This window comes from Dermacentor andersoni, chromosome 3 (genome assembly GCF_023375885.2).
Source record: "Dermacentor andersoni chromosome 3, qqDerAnde1_hic_scaffold, whole genome shotgun sequence".
In the NCBI taxonomy this organism is placed as follows: domain Eukaryota; kingdom Metazoa; phylum Arthropoda; class Arachnida; order Ixodida; family Ixodidae; genus Dermacentor; species Dermacentor andersoni.
Window position 1 is genome coordinate 53879885 of NC_092816.1, and position 21967 is coordinate 53901851.

General features: G+C 47.6%; 2 protein-coding genes across 4 annotated transcripts in view; one reads left to right on the forward strand and one right to left on the reverse strand.

The window, feature by feature from the left end:
- Positions 1–21967, forward strand: part of LOC126520831 (uncharacterized) — a 450097-nt gene that overhangs the window by 310033 nt on the left and 118097 nt on the right. The window lies entirely within an intron of this gene.
- Positions 1–21967, reverse strand: part of LOC129380993 (uncharacterized) — a 60681-nt gene that overhangs the window by 20478 nt on the left and 18236 nt on the right. Inside the window, exons 1-2 of one of the 2 annotated variants that reach the window (XM_055063391.2) lie at positions 20727–21304; positions 945–1114 (exon numbers count right to left, since the gene is read on the reverse strand). The exons of the other annotated variant lie outside the window; for it this stretch is intronic. The gene's annotated coding sequence lies outside the window, so the exon portion shown is untranslated. Of the gene's footprint in view, positions 1–944; positions 1115–20726; positions 21305–21967 lie in introns of those variants that run through there. 2 annotated transcript variants of the gene reach the window in all.

Genomic DNA, 21967 nt, shown 5'->3' on the forward strand with positions numbered 1-21967 from the left:
TGAGAGGAGCATCCTAGCCGCAGGGACGGTTGGCACCAACAGAAAGGACTTGCCCGAAGAACTGAAGCGAAACGACAAGCTAAAGAAGGGAGAATACCTGTGGCACTCCAAAGGTCAGGTCACAGCCTATCAGTGGCGTGACACTAAAGATGTTCACCTCTTGTCGAATTTCCATGATCCGACAGTTTCGAAGTGTCACGGAAGCTGGCCAATGGCTCTTCGGTGGCTGTGATCTGCCCGAAAGCACTGGCAGACTACAACATGTCGATGGGGGCCGTAGACAAATTTGATCAAAAGCGAAATGCCTACACTTTTGATAGGCGTTCCAAGAAATCCTGCGTATAGGATATTTTATTTTCTCTTCGGTGCTTCTGTCGTAGATGCATTCATTCAATAATGGGCCAACAATGACATAACATACTTGTGGTTCCGGCTTGTTCTAGGACGGCAACTCATAAATGGACAAACGTTCAGGCACTACACTAACACAGGACCATTCCGGAAGAACAAGGAGGGCCGAAAGAACGGCCAAAATATGGTTGGAGTCTCGGAGAAAATTCAGTTTACAAGGAGCGCCCACAATCCACAGAAAGTACCCACAAGGCGAAGGTGCAGGTGGTGCTCCACCACAGGAAATGAGGTCCGCACAAAGTTCATGTGTGGGGTGTGCAAGGTGCCCCTGTGTGCCACTTGTTTTGGTACCTTTCACACTAAATAGGCACAAAAGTGATCTCAGCATGGTGCCTTCATGAGACAATGGGACAGTGTTGTCCCACTTCCGAGATCCACGGAATGTGCCAATGGCACATATACGTCCCACTTTCTTCTAATAAACTAGGCATGTTATAATCCTCAAATTTGTTTAGTATCATTTGTGAAGCCTTCAGGAGCTCAAAAAAGCAAAGCATTTCCCTTTTTTGCTAGAAAACGATATATGAACTCACAAAGGGCTACGCCAGCTCTTCGATAAGAAGGCCCACCAGCTTCCTCAAGGTAGCAATGGGTACGCCGACTGCTGTTACGGTGAACAGCGTATCGAGCCCAATTTCCATTTCAGATGTCCCGGCACGGGCTAGATGTTGTATGGTCACTTCAACACTGCCATCGGGTAGCGCTGGAAAGACAAGATTTTTTTTTAATTCGAGTGTTTTTATTCTACGGTGGTTGCTTGGGGTAGTTGGTAATTCAGGGTAAAAAACGACGTACAGCGCGAAAGACAAGGATTGGAAGAGACGACATACACAGCGCAGTGTATGTAGTTCACGCTGTACGTAGTTTATCATGTTTTTATCATTAGGGTTGCCAACAACTTATCCTAGAAGGAAATGGATCAACAGTCAGTAGAGACTCGTTTAAAGGGTCCATGAACCACCTTTTGGGCTTGCTGAGAAAACACGGACCCAATAGCTGACATCAATCATGAAAGGTGTTTTGCGCGTCTTCCTACTGTTACTGTGTGAAGTAAGTGAAAATATGCTTGCGAATTTATAATAATTACGTACAATTATAATTACAGCCCACGCTCGGCCGCAAGGGTGACTAAGCAAGCAGTACGGCCTTAAAAAATGGTAAAATGCCCCTTTGTACAAGTTAAAGAAATTGCAGTTCGTTACAGCGTGCAATTACGACTAAGAATAAAAAAGAAGAGCAAGTCTTCGAAAGTGTCGCACGGCCGTCATCAGCTTAGTTCCTAATGTCGCTAGCGAGTTCTATGGCAACGAAAATGCAATGTATATTAAGTGCAAGCCGTGGCACAGTTAACATTTATGGTGTAATTAGGAGCGTTGCCAATAATTGTTCGGTCCTGATTTGTTTGGATATTAAGAAGTTTTGTAGAATGTTTCCCCTGTATCTTCAGTGGACTAAACATGAAACCTTGCTTACAGTTGATTAAAATTAGGGGCAAGTTATGGACCAGGTGTAGACGAAGTTTCAAGCATGTGAAATAATTAGAGCCTCAGCAGTAGTAAATTACGTGTGCAAGGGGTCTGGAGCGTTCATGATCTAGAGCCCCACTGCAGTGCGATGCGCCCAAGACCATGAAGGCACTGGATTACCCCCATTATGAGCTCCGCTCGCTTCTATGTAGGCGCAGTTGGTCCTGCGTGTCTCTTGGTGCAGAATGTCAAACTCTTATATGGAATCGTATCATATATAGGGAATTCTATGGAATCATAGATATTGAGATACGGGGAATCACTTACCTACATCAACCGATGTAGCCCTGAATATCCTGCTCCGCCTGCTTTATTATAACCTCAAGTGCTCTTCTGAGGCATCAATTTGCCGATTACGCGTGCCATCCTGGAGCATGTAAAAAATTCAATCTATCGTCGTGACGAAAAAAGCGACCCATGACTTATACAGCACCAGTCAGAACCTTGCCCCTTCAGACACAGCGATCACCAAATGGGGCGTCCGTGCCCACTGCATCACCGCGCGGGCAGCCAGCGGCGGAGCGTAAACAAACTCGACCGCACTCCGCAATGCCAGCATATCTAGGGGACAAACGCATAACACGCGCTAAGAAACCTCCTCCGTAGTGCCTAGGCAGTCATATATTCAAGGAGCAAAAGACCCAGATTTTCTCTCTCACGCCCGCGCTTACTCGCGCCTGCGCACAAGCGACTGGCGATCCCTCAAATGAACGTCTCGTGCCAGACCGAAGCATGGAAGCGCGAATGCGCACTTGATGCTTGTAGTGCCCAAAAGTAAACGTTGCCGATACGCACTACATTCGCATGCAGCTGCGGTTTGCTTTGTAGCGTAGACACCGCGGCTGCCGCGGGGTGCCGCGATGAGTCCGCTCGCTGAGTACAACCGCGTCGTTGGCGTCAAATTCGAAAATAGTGGCGTCTACGTGAACGTCGAAAATTAAAATTTAACTGCGCGCCATGGTGACGTTCAACAGGCGGAGCGCCGTGGGTACGCACCGCTCTTTTGTTGCCTTTGTTGTGGAAGTCATTGAAGAATGGAAGCAAGCACCGCGAAAATATGGTTTCCAAATTGATAGCCAATAACATGTTTCTGCAGAACGCACCGAAGTAGTTATTGCGGCCAAGTATTGCTGAAATACTACGTTTTAACTTCAACTGCATTTCTCGCTTTCAATAAAAAGTGCTCCAGGGCTCGTTTGAGGTAGTCAAATGTAGTTCCTTGTTCTACATTTTACATCAAGGCTGTCAGTTCAACAAGAAGCACTTGAAACTATTATATTCCGAATTTCACGGTTTCGTTAAAGAACAACAACGTTCATATGGTTCAAATTAAGTGAGAATAGGATAACAGTAGGTGGTGATATGCTGGGAAATTTTGCAGTTGTGTTGGACATGTAATGCTTACAATTGAATTTTGCTAATCTGCCGTTTCCTGGCTGCTTAGAGACGTTCTAAATGATATCCGTTAGAAGGAAGCCCGTTGCGCTTGTTTGAAGCTTATCCCATTTCCAACAAACTGAGAGAACGGGGAGGGGGGGGGGGGGCAGGGGGGCCCGGCCCCCTCCCTCCCCACGAAATCAAGTGGCATACCCCCTTCTCCCCACCCACGCCACCACTCCTCCCACATTCTTAAAGCGCCGTCAGAATGTTGAGACTTAGCAGCTATTCATCGGTCAGCATTTTGCTGCCTTTTTCACTCCTTTTGGATGGCGGTAGTTATCGGCATCTCTTGGGATGTGAAAGCCAGTTTTCTCATAGATTCGGCGTCCGCGCGATTAACTGGAGATGCGTTCAGATGTCACCTTCTACTTAACTGTCTCGCTCTATGCGCGTGACAGTTGGATAGAAACCGTCATAGTAATAATATGACAGTTTACGCGTTTTTGTCACGAATGGTGCGCGTTATTCATATTTGTACTTGTAAATGTACCCTCCCTCATTTGCATAGAAAGTTACCTTGGGTTGCCCCCCCTAGTGCACAACATCTACAGGCTTGGAGTGACGCCTCTCACCGGCAAAAAATGACAAGAGCGAGTGGGGCTATACTAATCCAGGTACAACCTAATTAGGAAGGTCCACTAAGCTTCAACAAGACACTCCCTCTCCAGAAGAGAAATTGGCCTCCCTGGCGCAGTATTTATTCGGCCGCCACCTGCCACATGGTTCCCTCAATTACCCAATGGCCCTCAGTCCCCAGCAGCTGCGGAGCAACTGACCAAGGCGGGGGTCAGACCTGTAACGCAGCAGAGGGTGCTAAGAATTTCTGGACCCGGCCAGTGGAAACTGACCCTTGCAACGTTTAACACCCAAGCCCTCTCGAGTGAGGCTAGCTTAGCAGGACTCTCTGAGGAATTATGAGACATTGTTTAGGATATTATCGGTCTTAGTGAGATTAAAAGAACTGGTGAGGCATATACATTGCCGAATACTGGACATGTCCTCTGCAGAAACATGGACTGAGTCTGGCATAGAAATACCAGGACAGTATTCATGATTACTGTCGCAGAAACGAGACGAGACAGCTGCCATTGTCTAGCTTCGTCATTAAAGTTCGGTTGCTCCCTCGCTGTTTCCCGTATTTTTTTTCGAGAAAGGTACGCGTTGATGCCGTGCAGGGCACTTATTATCTTTAACTCGTACTCAGTGGTTTTTGCAAACTCCGAGTCCGCTGCTTCGTGTGTTATGAACTGCTCCATCTGCTCGTCTGCTTTCTTTAGCGAGTCTGCAATACCTTTGATTTGGCTGGCTATCAGCGACATCGCTTTAGGATCCTGATTTTCCTCCAGTTTCCTTTCAGAATCGTTTAATAAGTTGGTTATTTGTGTCTTCAGCGTTTTCCGCTTTTTTAACATCACTTCTCTGTTCATCTTGAATAACTGAAGAAACTGCTGGTCGCTGACAGATTCTAGCGGCGAGACGTCATCTGAGTCTTGGTCGCTCTCTGTGTCCGTGCCGCTCCTTGCTGTCGATGTGTCGCCTCGCTGCCGTTGGTTCGCCTGCGGGCCTCCTATTCGTCCGTCTTCTGTGGCTAGTCCGTCGTTCTCGTAGTCCGTGGCCAGTCGGAAGAGGAGTAGCCGCTATCCTGGTCACGGCACCATGTCGCAGAAACGAGACGAGACAGCTGCGTTTGATGTAGTTGTCCTGAGTGGCCGTGGCACATACCCACAGTGGGGGATTGGCCAAGAATCGGGTGGTTCAATTAGGTGCATAAAAATAATAACAACAATGCGAACGGGATCAAGATTCTTCATTTTCTTTATTGCTTTCTATAGCATGCGAGGAATAATGCGTTTCTAATTTGACTCTCGAAGTCAAGCGACCATTACAGATGGGACAAATATAACATCGATATTATAAGAGACGGTGTGTTCCATTTCAAGGGTTGCATGTTACTCGCGGCGATTACAAAAGAAAAAAAACCACGTCGCCCGGGGCAACAACAAAAAATATATGCAACACAAGCCGAGGTACAAAGTACGAGACAATTTCAGAGCTTATTATGTGGACAGTGGTTATTAAAGTTGGACGGAGCAAACAAAAAACCTAGCTCAGTAGGAGAGACACTTTCAGCTCCCCAGACTGTTACTGCTTTGTTGAAATAACAGGCGCAGCAACCTTAAATCTAACCCTGTTTTGCAACTGCTGGTAGAGGTACCCGAAGCTACGGCTGCTTTACTAAATCAGACGGTGCAGCTAACCGAATAATTATGCAGTCATAATTACAGACAACCTCAAGCTTGGCACAAGATCAAGTTAGATCCATAGAAGATCCTGTTAGGAGCAAGCTCCCCCTCCTTGGAAAACTAAGGGCGTGCTTTTGAGCGGGGGGGGGGGGGGGGGGGAGGGACAATCCCGCTTTAGGAGATGTTTTGCAACCCTGTTTTGCAACTGCTGGTACAGGTAACCGAAGCTAAGGCTGCTTTTACTGGATCAGATGGCGCAGCTAACCGTAAGAACGAATGAGTGGTAGACCTAGGGGAGTAGAGCGAGGGAAGCCCCTTCACGAGATTCGTTAAGAGAAGCACATGGCTTCAGCAAGGTGCGACCGAAGACGCTGGCGACCAAGGCCGCTTAGGACAGTGTAGGGATGAGTCCGTGTCACTCCCGCGGGTGGAGGGACTCAAAGGCTGGCTAAGGCCCATTATTCAGAGAGAGGTCAAGTTACACCCGCGCGGCCATCTTTGGCCAATGAGACCCTACTTAGTTCACCAAGTTGACGCCTGGCTATCCAGGGGGCACCACGAGGAGGTGGGCGTCTCTGAAGCAGCCGAAAACTGAACGTGCTGCTTCGCATATGTTTAGCAGAACTATGTGTTTCTGGAGGTCACCATGCTCAGAGAACTTGAGCCCTCCACCATTATTCTGTCCAGTGGCATCTTGAAATAAGCAACCATCTGATTAGAATTTACCATTTGTGAATGCAGTTGTTTTGCTTTCACAGGCCAGTTATATAACGCTAAATGTTCAGGAGGTTCTGAGCGTCTGGCAGGTGCTGGCATAAGATCATTTGCCGCCTGATAGAAAACCCATGCTGCTTCATAAAACAGTTCAACAACCTGTTGCGTGCACAGGACTTGAAAGGTAGACTTTGCTCTTGAGTGGACTTTGACTCACTGGGGCATTGAATGCTGAAAAGTGTATTGCCCTTGTCAAATTAATGTAGCTGGTGGTGGGTACACGCTTCAAAAGAGTATGGGTTGGTTACGCTTCATTGTAGTAGCTGCCGTGTAGCTTGTAGGAGCCGTGGCTTGGGGGCACGGTGTGAGAATAAGTTAGGTGATAGAACGGCACCAAGGCGATGCTTCGTGGGAAGATGCGAATGAATTTCTGGCTAGGAGACTCCTCGAGAGGTGGCCCACGACACTAGCGTCCGTAAAGCCCCTCCAACACACTTGCCCTCCCTGCTACGCCTGCTATTTTGATCGCGAACACGTGTTTGCCCTTCGATGTGCCGGTGTGCTTCGTGATGGCAAAGTGTTTGTACCACACTGTAATATGTGTTATGTCGTGTAAGCGACGCATGACGCACGGACGCGCGCGATGCCTCGCAAAGATCGGGTATTACAAATCATAGGCCGTGTTTGTAAAAAAAAACATTCCGCTCTTTTTCTATGGAAAACATGGTCCAGTTATTGATAGCTGCCTTCCGATGTCGTGCGAAAAGAGGGTGGGACTTGCGGAGTATGCTCTGTCAACTAGTTTCAAAGGAGCGGCGAGTCACTTGTCAAAGAATCAAGAGTCCTCGCAAGCAGTCAAGGCAGCAAGGCAGTTTCCTGTATTCGCTGGACCACCAGTGGAGGTACCGGACTTCAAGCCCAGCCCGATACGCCAACAGCTTAGCAGACGGTGAGATCAGCGACGTCGTTGGGACGCGCGACCTCGGCACTTCATCACCATTCGAAGAAATGTTCTACACAGCATCAACTCTGTGCCTTCCGACACAATCCTGGGCGGCACATCGCTTCGACACGGAAGGGTTCCGTGGCCATGTGTTCCACGATACCTCTCTGCTGCGCACAAGTGACGGTGCATGTGTGCTTTTTCACCAAGAATGTGTGCATGTGCACTTCGTATGTGCTGTTCTAGTTTTTTTTTGTTCAGCTTTTCAGCGCTGCTTTTTAAACAGAAGCGTGTGAAAAGGGACATGGCTGTGTAAGTGTGCGTATTTGGCAAGCCGATTGAATGCAGTACTGTAGACGTAAAAAATTTGGCTGTGTCAACATCCCACGTTGAGGAGGTTCTAAAATACCATTGACAACTTACGCATTTGTAGCGGAGACCTAGTATGAAGGATTTCCCTTCTGTGACCCCTGAATGTGCTTTTGTTGACTGCCATAGTAAATGGAGGCGTAAAAGATTCCCACTACTGCTCCCTGGGGGAGATGTATGTCGTGCATGCAGTTGTCTATATAATATTTTCAGAATCCATGCCGACCGGCAAGCTGCTCGAGCGAAACAGCGGCAAACGCTGAGACGCATCAGACTGTCTGTGTCACCTGCTGAAAAACAAGATTGACGCCTTGCGTCGTGCAATGGCTGTCTTGCAAAAAGTCACGGGCACGGCTACTAAAGTTCAACCATCTGATAACTAAATAACTTGAATACAGCACAGATGAATTAATGCAATAGCAAAAGGAGGATGTGAAAAGGAAACTGCAAACATCAACATGCCACCGATGCAGCTCCTTCTGCAGAATGTATATCCACAGCTCAGTGCTCAACACAGAGTAATACGACGCTATACAGCAGCTAAATGACTGGCTACTCCTATGTTGCTTGCTAAACCTCAAGAGCCCTACTACTTATTCTTGCGAAGTAATAACATATTGGCCATGCCATGCACATCCACCGTAAAGTACATAAACATGGTCGGGCTCAAATGTGGCGTTGATGGTAATTTTTTTTAAAGCTCTCAGGATTAAACTAGCCAGGAAGATGCCCTTTCAGTGTAGACCTATGCTGATTGTAGATGGGAGATACAGGTCAAGAAAAAGGTGGCTGTAAACTCAGACTATGACATAGTCTGGTCTTGTAGGCTATAGAGACCAAGGTGGGCAATGCAATGAGCTGGCACACCATGGTCAAGTTATTTACAACCTGTGGCAGTGTTTGCTTCGAAAGGAGCAACAAAGGAGACACTCCTTGCACAGCTGTTGCATTGTGCACTTGGAGCTGGAAGGACTTTTTGTTCATGGCGTAGTCGGTGATGGTGCATCTACGAATAGCGCTATGTGGAAGCAGCTCGGAGTAACTGGCGCTCTATGACATATTTTGAGCATCCCCTAGATGCCTCAAGAAAAGTGTATGTCGTCACAGACACACCTCATTTATTCAAGTGCATTACGAATAGTCTCTATGACAAGATTTTGAAAGTAAATAGATGGCTAGTGAAGTTGTGCTGCGGTGCACTTTTTTTGGCTCCCCTGGGATGGGCTTCGGCGTCGCTCCTGGTTTACCTCTGGTGCGCTCTGTGGGTCACGTTTGTGTACCAGGAGGGTCCAGGGGCGGGGATTGCTTCTCCAGGGCGGGCGAGGAGACATTCAGGCCTGACTTCCGCCGGGGTGGGTGACTGGGCTTGCCTCTGATCCTCAGAGGCTCCTGCAGCCCTAAAAAGGGGCAAATTGTCTGGGTCAGCTGGGCTGCAACTTGGCGCGTTGTACAGGCCCGGTAATGAAGACCATCCTGGGCTAGCCGTTCTTCCCCTGCTAGCACCCTGGAGAGGTCAACAAATGTCACCTTTATCGTTCCACACAGCTTCCTGAGCTCAGTGTTCAGGAGCATTGCTCTTGCCCGCTCAAGTTGGTCGTGCCATCTCTTGGAACACTCGAGAAAGGGAGCTTTGCAACGAAGCAGAGAGCGGCGGCGTCCTCTCACCTAAAATGTTTTAACTAGCTGTTCTTGGGGACAAACTTTCTGTCCCTTCGCGTTTTCCACCCGGGGCAACATTGAATGCCTTTTTGCGCCTATGACGCTATGAGATCGAGCTAAGCGCCGCAGTGGTGGTCCAACTGCACCATTTTGCTACAATTCGACTTGCCTGCCTGCTTCTGGCTGCGTCCACTCATGTCATTTGCACCAGCTGTGCAAAACTACTCCACTATGCGAATCGCTTTGTGAAAATTAAAATACAGTGAGAGATTGATTTTCTGGATGCCTGAGTTTTCGGACGTGCCAGAAAATTTGGACGCATTCGCTGCTTTGCCACGTACCTCATAGAGTCAATGTATAAGAATGCCTGAAATTGCGGATGCAAAAAACCTTCGCCGTTTGATTTTCCGTAGTTTTTGCCATGACCACATGTCTGAAGCGGCATTAATTCAAGCCACCACCATGGCTATATTGATTACCGGTTGCCGCGGGTATTTAAGAACAAAGTTACGCCCACACGCAAACAGATACTGGATACAGATAATTTATTACTATTTAACGTTGTCTACAGGTGGCCATGCATGCAATGTCATCATTCAATGAAACTGCCCAGAGCAGCAATCACAGACTCCACACGCTACCGAAACCGACCGCAGGCTGTGATGAGGTGTGTCTTCCGAACATTCGCCATTGCATCAACAAAAATTGGAGTAAGCTTAAGCTTCGCCTTCAAGAGTGGAACGCGATAGTGTTATCGCACCACGTTCGCACCGCCTACTCAAACGCGCTACGCCAGCCAAACGTCGCGATCGGCACAGATAGCCGGGCCCCGACGCACCATGAAGGCGGACGCGATCTGGGGCGAGTGGCGCGCCACGTGTCGGGGCAGCGCCGTACATTGCGAGGAGCGGGTCTTCTGTGTTTGCCGCAAGATGGCTCTGCGTGTGCGCAGAGCGCAGAAGAAATGTAGCGGAAACGTACTTTGCTACTCGTGAAACTGCGACTTCTGTAAGTTACGTGGTCATAATTTCCGATATACACCGCAGTATAACTTTCTACGGCACGTTTCTAAGGCACCACCGCATTCACTAGAGGCGATTTTGTCCCGTTTTGGAGGAACGAACTCGTGGCTGAGTGGTAGCGTCTCCGTCTCACACTCCGGAGGCCCTGGTTCGATACCCACCAGCCCATCTTGCAAGATGTTTTTATGTATGAAGTGCCTTCTGGGACTTATCGCTAACGGCCAACGCCGCCGACACCGACGCTGACGACACCGGCTTTTCTGCGACACGAGCTCCTTAACGCTGTCGCGTTAATAACTCCCTTCAGAGCCTCAAGCGTGTTGTGTGGGTGCCTATTGGACTCCCTCTTAACTACGCCCCCAAACGTAGTTGTACATTGGGTTGAGATCACGACCTACTGTATAAAGGGCGACCTGCGCGTGCGGCGCTTCACCTGCGCCGCCGATTTGCTTTTGCTTGTGTGGTTTTTTTTTAGTTTTCCAAACCGCCGCCGCGAATAGTGGCGCTAGTGCTCACCCCCACCTTGTGGCCGGCCGCACGCTTTGGCAGCAAGCATTTTCAGCGACAGCACGGAGGGATCCAAACGTACGTGCGCGAAACGGTCGATTAGCTGAGCGCTTGGTGATCTGTGTTCTTGATTACCATATTCTATTTCAGTGACACTGTGATTCTCAGCCCCGTGGGCGCGGGCTTTCGAGTTTGCGGCTTCACATACGATGGTTTACTGCTGCGTGCCGTTGTGCAAGTCAAGCGGCCGAACAGCACGAGGAATTTCCTTTCACGAGTTCCCCGTGACCGACGTTAGGAACAGATGGTTGAAAAACATCTCTCGGCAAGGCTGGTCAACAGCCTGGTGGTCAGCCGGGTAACATACTCCCTGCCGTACCATGTAACCATCAAAGCCGAAAGAGAAGCCGAAGCAATCCTTCCGAAGGCATACAAAACAGCCCTTCATCTCCCAAGAAACACATCCAATGACAAGCTGATGCAACTGGGAATCAGCAACACGTTTGAAGAACTAAAAGAATGCCAGCTCAAGGCACAAGCGCGAAGGCTCAGTAACACAACAACAGGAAGGGCGCTCCTGACAAAGTTGGGTTGGGAAATAGAAAAACCGCAAAGTAGTAGGGCAATAATACCGGACCTGCTAAGGAAGAAACTACGTGTACAACCTGTCCCCCGCAATATGGACCCCAATCTCCATACCAGCAGGCGACAGGCTAGGGCAGAATTCTACGAAAGAACGATGGGGCAGAGAGACAACACAGTCTACACAGATGCTTCCCTCTATCCAAAAGGACACAGGAAACACGCAGTAGCGGTAGTAGCTAATAATCAAAGCAAACTAATTACGAGTCTCACGGTAGCGGTATCAGACATAACCGAAGCAGAGGAAATAGCTGTTGCACTGGCAGCAGATGAAGGATACAGGATAGGAAAATCCCTCAACATCCTAACAGACTCACAAGAGGCGTGCCGAAACTATATCAGGGGTAGAATAAGCAGCACGGCACTCAAGATCCTTAGTAGAGCACCGCTCTATGAAGGACAACCTACACACAACATAATCTGGATACCAAACCACGCAGGGATTCAGGGCAATGAAGGGGCGGACAGCTTAGCTCGAGGCTTCACCATCCGAGCGGGTACCTCAGTCCCCCCGGGAGAGCCTCAGATTACTTGCGGGGACAGTTATTCAGAGCTGCTAAACCTATATAGGGGGCGAAGATTCCAATACCCCCCACCACACAAAGCGTTGACGAAGTAGGAAGCCGCAGGATGGCGTAGACTGCAGACGGGTTCCTTTCCAAATCTTTACATACTAAGCAGGATGTTCCCCACACAATATTGCGCCGTATGCCCGTGGTGCGGAGCAAGGCCAACACTATATCACATCACATGGGAATGCGAGAGAAACAAGACATTCCACAAACATACAACACCAAGTGCGGAGCAATGGGAGAGCCGGCTCACCAGCTGCGAGCTAGGGGTCCAAGGGGCCCTCATAGCACACGCAAGCGAGGTGGCCCGACTCAGTGGTGCCCTGGCCTAGGGGCCCACCCAAGGCTGAAGAGGACCTAAAGTTTTCAAGAATGAAGACTTCGTCCTCAGCTCGCTAATATCTTAAAGAACCAATAAAGTTTTCCATTCCATTCTCGGCAAGGCGAAGGTAAGTTACTATGCTGCACTTAGCTTTGAAACGTGCTTTTAATGTGCATTTCGAGCGACGGCTCGAAATTTCGGCGGCCACGCCTTCAAAGTAGTTTCAGATTTCATTGCACTGCACAGCGAAGATACCAAATATCTGGGGTCGAGTGCCTCTCGCATGTGTCGCCGCGCCTTTTTCTAGCCGCACCCTGTCTATAATGTGAAATGCTGAGTTTACTGCAGCTCCTCTGCGAATTTTTACCGTCATCGCCGTATTCCTGAAGGCAGGGCCGGAGCGTTTCGGGCGTTGCTGTGGGGGAGAGCTTTGGCGGCATCTACCGGCGCGCTTGGTCCCTACTCAATGATCACGTGGTATTTCTTCGGCCGCGCGCTCCCGTAGGCGACCACGGGATGCGCAGGTCGCCCTTTATACAGTAGGTCGTGGTTGAGATCTGGGGAGCTGGAAGGCCACATGTTTAGAGTAACGTGGTCGTGGAGGTTTTCGGCCATCCATTCTTGTGTGGTATGGGCTGTGTGGGATGGTGCAGAGTCATGCTGGAAAACATACGGCCTGTCACGTGCTACGGCAACAATCCAGGGCTTCATAACCGTGTTCAATACCTCAGTGTAAGCTACGGCATTCACTCTGGCACCTAGGGGAAAAAAAATGGGGAGGCATCACGTGTCCTTCACTGCTCACGACAACCAGGACCATCACTGATGCTGTAAATTTTGAGCGCATGATGGTTAGAGCATCCTCGGGGCCTTTGCACAGCCACCGATAATTTTTGTGGTTCAGCTTCTGGTCCTGGACGAAGTTCTTTCATCGGAGAAAAGCCACAACATTCCAGGCTCCTCTGGGTGTTTGTTTGGTCAGGAGACGCTTAGCTCTGGTCAGGCAGTTCTCCTTGGTTTTCTCAGACAAGAACTGTCATCTCCGCATAGCATAAGACTTATAGCGAAGGTCTTCATGAACAACACGCCTGACAGTGGCCTCGTCAACCTCCACCTCCTTGGCGAAGGCTCTTATCGACTTGCCAGGGTCTTCAACAATGACACCTTGGACGCGACTAGTGAATTTTGATGTCCTAAGAGGGTCAGAATGCTGACAATATTCTTTCCTTTGTGAAACAGTGTGCACATCTCCCTTGGCAGCCTCCAGTTCTTTCCGAACTTTTAACACGAATGATCGGGCAACCTTCAAGAATGTTGCAATCTCTGAATCTCAGGGTGTCCTGCAGCCAAGGACACGATAACTGCATGCCTCTTCATTTGCTAAGTTAGCTGAAGTTCTGCCATGGTTGACTGAAGCAAAAAAATGTTTACAACTATTATGTACCTAGAGGATGGGGGTCACGAAATGGGTTCTCAAATACTTGCCGCACTTTGCGTATCGCTGCCTCGAATCTGCGCTCTCACGCAGATCCGCTCGCAGCTGTAGCAATGCCTCCTTTAATAAAGGAGGCGTTGGCCGTAGCCACCATAGCGACAACGCTAGGCCTAGCTACTTGGACATTTTACACCAAGTGACATGTGGGTTGTGCCACGGGAGTAAGGGGCACGCAGGGACAGAGGGACATAGAGGTGCTTCTCAGCTCAACGAAAAAGAGCACGCCCCCCTTTATAGGCGCACACACACAAACACACACATATTATATATATATATATATATACATACACACGAAATCACAGGGGACACCATGTAGCTGGTGGCAGCCTAATGCATGGGCTAAGCCGTGGTGACCTTTACATCTTTGCCCTTTGAAGATAAGGTGGAAGATGGAGGAAGCCAAACACTTCTCAAGTTCTGCTTCACAAGTTGAAACGGTCCGGTGGGACGACACTGGCCACTAGGCGTTCATGCCACACGCTCACTGTGGTCCCCAACTGCAGGGGACTGTTGGTTCTGTCGGGTTGGCAGGCTAAGGTTACTGAGGGTGAACTGGCAGCGGGGGCTGTTGCTTCTCTGGTGGCGGTGGTTTCCTTTTGGGAGCAGGTTTGTACTAGATGATGCCGGCTACGCTGTAGGACATCACCTCGCTCTGTTTCCACCACATAGCTTCTTGGCCTGTGCCAGGCTCAGGACCATGACCTTAACCTGTTCGGGTCGCACTTAGACACGCTGACCAGTTCGGAATGGTAGGAGGTCTCGAGCTCTGTAATGTCTGTTGTAGTTATAGATCTGCGTCCGCTTGTAGAATGCATCCTTGCCGATGACGTCTTTCCTTGATGACTAGTTGGGACGTAGCTGGGAGTCTTGCTTTAGAACTTTGGTTCTTAGTGGTTGTCTCATCAAAAGCTAGGCCAGACTGAAGCCGTTTACTCCTGGTGTATCCCGTTAGCTGAGCTGTGTCAGATTAGGATCCTTCATATTGTGGAATGCGTCCTTGATTGTGTGAACCATTCTCCCTGCCTCTCAGTTTGAGCGTAGTGCGGACTGCTGGTGACATAGTCTAAGCCGTATGATGCTGCAAACGCCGCGAACCGCTGCGATGAGAACAGTGGACGGCGTCTACTTGTAGAACGCCGAGCTCCTGCTTTAATTTATCGGTGAATTCCTCTTCCTGAGCAATGTCCACTGCTTTCTTGACGGTAAAGCTCTGGCCGAGTTGGATGAAGCGGCGGCGAAGCTGATGCGACTGGAAGCCGCAAAGGATCTCGTCTTGAACCATGAGGTCGGTAGCTGTGCCAAACTGACGATTTGGTGAGCCGTTGGAACATCCTGAATGAATTTGGTAGTCGGCTCCGCAGGACTTTGTACTCTGCGTTTGAAAAGCACGTGACTGCAAAATTCGTCCTCTTCTTCATGAAAGTGTTTGTCTAAGACTTGAAGCGCACTTCGTGTACGTCAATTGCCTCGGAGTTCCCTGTCCCACCGTCTCTTCCGGCCTGCATCTCTCCTTCTATGAGAGTAATAAATGCTGGCGCCTTCTACCCCCAGCGCGTTGAGAAGCGCTTTCTTGTGGTCCGGCGTAGCGGTCTTGGCGTCGTCGTCCACGTACTCCTGCAAAACACATTGCCATCTGAGCCAAGGAATGGCCGGTACACCGGGACATGGCAAGAAGTGTGGAGGAGGAATTGCTGCGTCCGTATTGAGGTAACAGGAGCAGAAAGACACCGCAGTAGTGTCAGAAGGTCAGGCAGGTCGCTGTAGCGTCAAAAAGCAGAAAGGTGCAGAAATTCTGCTTAAAAGGGGGACAGCAGAAGTAGAAGACGCGGTGTAGAAGCAAATTGTGCGTCCTAACTCAAATGTAGGCGCAATGGATGCATGTTATCCTCGCTGCCAATGCGATGTCACGAATGGCTACGGAACGCGTTGCGCAGATGCAACGCTAGTAGCATCGGATCTGACATCCACGGTAGGAGAATGGCAGAATCAGCGATTTTTGTAAGCCTTATGGCTACAGTTGACGATGTGCAGCCCGGACGGGAAGGGAGTCCTCGTCGCCAGTCTTATGTCGGCGTGGCCGCCGTGATCGTCACGCCAAGCGCGTTGGGCCCGCCGGGACAGTGGCCTGAAGAGAGACGCAGTGACATGGGGACCGTGGCTGAGACCGAGATTGTTGAAAGCGCTGTGCTTTAAATAGGATTAGCGTCGCTATCACAACGGCCCTTGAGGGCAAGTTTCGGTATCGAAACCGAATCCCCGAAGTAACAGTTTGCATAGCTCTAATTATGGACTGGCGTGAACCTTTCTTTCCTTGGTTTAAAACAGAACGTACGCCAGGGTTGTTTTAAGCAAGACTGAACCACTTGGCTTTTTTCATGCTCCTACAGGTCAAGGTCTCCCCGGTATAGTTGTGAGCAAGTGTCACATGCTCGTACTTAGGAGTGCTTTTGGTGAAGTTGGCTGGCCTTTTATTGCATGCAACTCAGTGTCATTTCACTGAAGCCTTTTGGCCTAATATTTTAGAACTGTCTGTCAAACTGTCTGCTCAGCGTCAGTGGCAAGCTATAGCTTCTGCTGCTTTCTGCTTGGCAATCTGTTGAGCCCAAGTTGCCCTGCTTCAGCAGCAGCAAGTTTAGATTTGCACTCCTCTTTTTCACGAGTGGTAAACACCTTACACGGATGAATCGGAAGACCAGTCCAAATAGGCCTGATGCCCTCCTTAAAACAAATGAAGGCACCCTCCACAACTAGGGTGGTGATAACAAAAGATTACGGAGACACCAAAGTCACCACCATTCAGTAGAGAGGAGAAGCTGAGCTGTCATCAGTCAATAGCAGCGGATGTTGGCGAGAGTGCCTCTCCTGTCATTATTCTCTGCTTTAGCACTGGTGAAATGATCGAGAAGTAAAATAGTAAACAGGCAATCTATGAGCCGAAAGCTGGAATCCTTGCGGTACACTGCGGCTTTCTTGCTTTATAAACGTTTCTCAGAGAACTTGGAGATGGTTGTGGCACTGGCCTGTGGTCATGAAATGACCAGGGGTGGGAGCCCATGGCAGATGTTGTAAAACAGGCCCGATGGGCAGGTAAATGAGTGCCCACACAGTTCCTTGCATGGAGATGTATGGCCAGTTGGTCGTGGTTTATTATAGAAGTCATTTTTTTAGGAAGCTGTTATAGGCCTAACCATCTCTCCGCAGGCTGTAGTTTGCTTCGTTTTTCTCGCATGGTGTCAGGTCTATGTTTCTGTATTCTGAGCTAGTGAGAAACCACTGCTACTGGTTCTGTTGACCTTAGTTCACTTGTTCACTACGCTTATGAGCATAGGAATGGGGCAATATATTTCCTTTCTAGGATGGGACCTCCCAGGCTGCCATTTCATGCTCATGAGCTTTTCAGCAGTTCTTTACCTAGCCATCTTTACATAGCCATCTTACCGTTAAGAAGCAAGCTTAAAAAATTCAAACGACATTTTTTTCTTCTCGATTCAAGTAGCTCAATGTTGTTAGCTTTCATGAGCTCACAAGGAGAATCAGTATACTTGAATTTGGAATAGATAAACCTGACAGCTTTTCGCTGAATCCTTTCTAACTTCTTAATGTTAAGCTTAGTATAAGGATCCAAAACAATAGAGCAATATTCAAGCTTAGGTCGAATGAATGTGAAATAGCTAAGAAGTTTCACATTAGGAGGAGAATTACGAAGTTTGTCTTAAGTAACAAAGTATGCGGAAAGCTGAAGAGCAAATGTTATCAATGTGTAGATTTCAAGAGAGATTATTAGTGATTGTCACTTCTAGGTACTTGTAACTGGTAACCTGTTTCAAAGGAAGAGATGTCAGGTTATAAATATATTTTAGAGGAGTTTTCTTAAGCGTTACACAAAGATACAGTTTTATCGGTGTTAACAGTCATGCCAAAATCTGTGCACCACTTATATACATTAATGAGATTAGAATTCAACTCAACCGGATCATGTACACACCTCTGATTTCATGAAATAAGACATAAGCAAATAACCTAATTTGAGTTCCAGGAGTAATTACGGAGACAATGTCATATATATATAAAAGAAACAGCAAGGGTCCCAGAACACTTCCTTGAGGCACCCTCGATGTTACAGGAAGACTGCAGGAATCAAAACCGTCAATTGAAACAAACTGCGTTCGGATATGTAAGTAATCGGAAACCCAAGAGACCAAAGTGTTGGGAAGGCTAATACTTACGTGTTTATTGAGTAATTTATCATGAATAACTCTGTCAAATGCTTTACTAAAATATAAGAATATCTCGTCAATTGGTATGCATGCTGCAAATTAATGTACTACCGTGACCAATTGTGTTGCAGCAGAAACATTTCTTCTAAATCCGTGTTGAAAGCTTGAAAGTATAGAGTTTTCCTCAAGAAATTGAGTGATGCGTTTTGCTGCGTGTTCCAATAATTTCCTACAAGATGTTAATGATATTGGGCGATAATTTTCTAATAACAAACGGTCACCTTCTTTATAGACGGGTATAACTTGAGCTGTCTTCCATTCATCAGGTAGCCTCGCACTTAATAGTGAACATCGAAACAAGATCACAAGAAATTTAGCGATAGTTTCGGCATAACGACGAAGAAAAGTATTGGGCAAACCATCAGGACCGCAAGTCGATTTTGTTTTCAGATTTAACAGCATCGCGACTACACCGTGATATGAAATAAAATCAACCTGGGGTGCTGAATATGCCCCGTGACACAGATTCACGGTTGTATTTACCTTTGAAAACACTCCAGTAAAATAAGTATTAAAATACTCAGCGACGACTTGTGGATCTGCAATAGAGATGCCATCAACCGAAACCTGCGTCACGTGCCTGTCAGCATCGCTCAAGTAATCCCAAAATTTTCTCGGTTCATTATACATAAAGCTGGGCAAAGGTGTGAAAAAGAAGTCCTTAGACTGGTGAATTGCAAGCGTGAGATCGTTTTTGATACCATTAATGATAATAGGATTGGGAGTAGACCTTTTAGCCCGTTTTAGTTTCCGTTTCAGATGAATAATTTTTCGCGTTACCTGTTTGTTTATGCACTTTCTTTCGCTTGTTTGGTACGAACGTATTCCAACAATAATTGCACATATGAGCAAACTTTTTCCATAGCAAACATACATTATGATGCTCTTCAGCAAAATCACTCAGGCAATTTTCCATATGTGGAACCACAAAAGCATCATTAGCTCTGTCGTAATCTCTAAAATAGCGTGTGGTACTAGTTTTATGAGAAGCAAATTTCACTAGGGGAATTGGCATATATACAAAACAGTGGTCTGATAAACCTTCTTCAACTATGACAGTGTGTTCAGTAAAATCCCAGTTTATAAAGGCCAAGTCTAATATCGAGCAAGGTGAACCCTGGATGCGAGTGGGCTGTTTGACAATTTGAACCAGGTCATGGGTGAGCATGATATCAAAGAAAATATTAATATTTTTGTTGAATTTGCTAGTTCCTTGCAGTCGCTCCCAGTCGACGCTGGGCAAGTTAAAATCACCCAGCAAAAAAACTTTCTTATTGCGACAGAAGTACATACACTCTCGCAATTTAATTAGGTAATCAGGAGTACAATCAGGTGGCCTGTAGCGTGCTATCAGGATGAAGCTGTGACCCCAGCAAGATATTTTTAAGCATAAACACTAAAGATCGCAGGAGCAGTCGAGTACCACTGCCTCGATTGAAGATTTAACAAGGATTGCTACGCCCACGCCCCTCGTTTCTCTCTCTGCGAAAAGCTTTATAAGAAGAACGAAAGGCTAAGTCGTCTGCTATGTCACTGTGCAACCAAGTTTCAGTAAGGACTGAAATGTGTGGGTCATGTTCAATTAACTTTAATTCCAGGCTATCTTTCTTGTTAATAATGCTCTGGGCATTAATATTTAAAAGTCTCAGGTACTTTTTCTTTGGCTTAGCACGAGTAACATGACTAACGGTTCCATTGTAGAAGTGTGATGAAGTGCCGCTTTTGATACTATTGCTCAAGTTTTGTGCTGTATTTGCATGCAACTGCGCGTCTAAGGGCGATTTGGTTTGTTGTTTTCGTTCTTTTGCAGACGTACTTAATCTTTTCATTCTCATCCCACACATAGGCCACGTTATTGATATACAGTTTATCAAAAGCCAAAGAAACCTTATCATGCTTTTCACGGTTTGTTTTTGCACTTGCCCATAACTTTCTTCTGACCTCACGTACTTTAAGCGAGAAATCTTCGCCAATAGAATATTCAGTATGTTTTAGTTTATAACCCTTCTTTAGAATTTTTACTTTATTACGCGAGTTCGTTAACTTGAATATCACTGGCCCTAGCTTTCTAGTGTTTGGTCGGCCCAACCTGCGAATGCGCTCTATATTAATGTCATTAATTTCAAGAATTTTCTTAAAAATACCTTCATTGATGGCCTTTTCAAGTGATTCGATATCTTCTTTCTCAGATTCCGGAAGACCACAAATCATTAAATTGGATCGTCTGCTATGGTTCTCTAAATTGTCATTTCGCGCCTCAAGTGACTGAATTGTGTTACTCATGTGTTCAATTTGATTCTGGCACGAAGAAATTTTCTCTTCCAAGACAGCCTGAGCGTCCAATTTAACACCAATAGCGGATAATCTTATGCCTTTGATATCTTTGAGGTCGGACGCCATCAATTTCAGTTGATTCGCAATTTGTGGTAGGTCAGGACCAGGATTTGACTCAGTATCCCCTCCAAGTAACAGCAAGTCGGAGTGAATAAAGTACCACATGCAATACAAGACTCATCAATGCGCACGGCAGCATCAGCAAACATGGGCTACTAGATCGAAAACATTTATCATGACGCCTTCTCACCTGCGTAAAGAAGAGAAGCAGATTGTGAAGCAGCCGCATGTTCTGGAAGCCGCCGTGCCCAGTGGCAAGGAAATTTGCTGGAAGTCCTTGACGCACCCTGCAGGTTCCACAGGATGCACATAGTGCTTGCTGACGTGATGAGATGCAGGTAATCCGTTGGCATCCATATCGGATTTTGTTGCACGTGTCGTGGTGAAGCGTCGCGGTCATGCGCAAAGGCGGTGGTCGCAATGACATCCTGGCATTTGTCATACGGTTGCATCAGAAGGCCAAGAAACTGCGTAAAGAAGAGAAGCAGATTGTGAAGCAGCCGCATGTTCTGGAAGCCGCCGTGCCCAGTGGCAAAGAAATTTGCTGGAAGTCCTTTTATAGCGTCTCGGCACAGTGACACCCCCTGCAGGTGCCACAGGAAGCGCTCAGTGCTTGCTGACGTGATGTGATCATGCAGGTAATCCGTTGGCGTCCATATCGGATTTTGATGCACGTGTCGTAGTGGGGCGTCGCGGTCACGCGCAGAGGCGGTGATCGCAGTGGCATCCCGGTAGCTGTCATACGGTTGCATCAGAAGGCCAAGAAACTGCGTAAAGAAGAGAAGCGGATTGTGAAGCAGCTGCATGTTCTGGAACATCTCAATGGATATAGTACTGGCCGGTGTCGCCATCACTTGTCGACAAAAAATGCAATGACTCATAGTCCCGTAAGGTTCATGGCTAGTCTGCGTGAGTTAGCTGCGATGATTCTACCTGTGTCGTCTTTGTCGGTGGTTTCATTGTAGATGTGTCGGTACCGAAGAGGTAGCAGTTTAGGCAATGACTCGGCCCCGTAAGGTTCATGGCTACTCACTTTGCAAGAATTAGCTGCAATGACACTACCCCTGTTATCGTTGTCAGTGATTTCAATATGGATGTGTCGGTACCGAAAAGGGAGCGGTTTAAGTATTCCGTGTTGCAGACAGATCCCTTGCGATGCCACACCGATCCAGCCCAACCGACCACCCAGCGGCGTACGCGCAGCGATTTGACTTTATCAAAGAATGTGATTGCAGTTGCGAGTGAAATAATTACCACCGATCAAGACAATAAATGAGTCTGCGTACTTTTCGCCACGACGACCACTCATCAAGACAATAAATGAGCTCGTATTTTTGTTCAAAATTATGTGTCACCTCTGTGTCGCGTGGCAAAAAGCTTCGCTGGTCACCCACCTTCACAGAGTGAATGGCTCATTATTTTTTTTTCTTT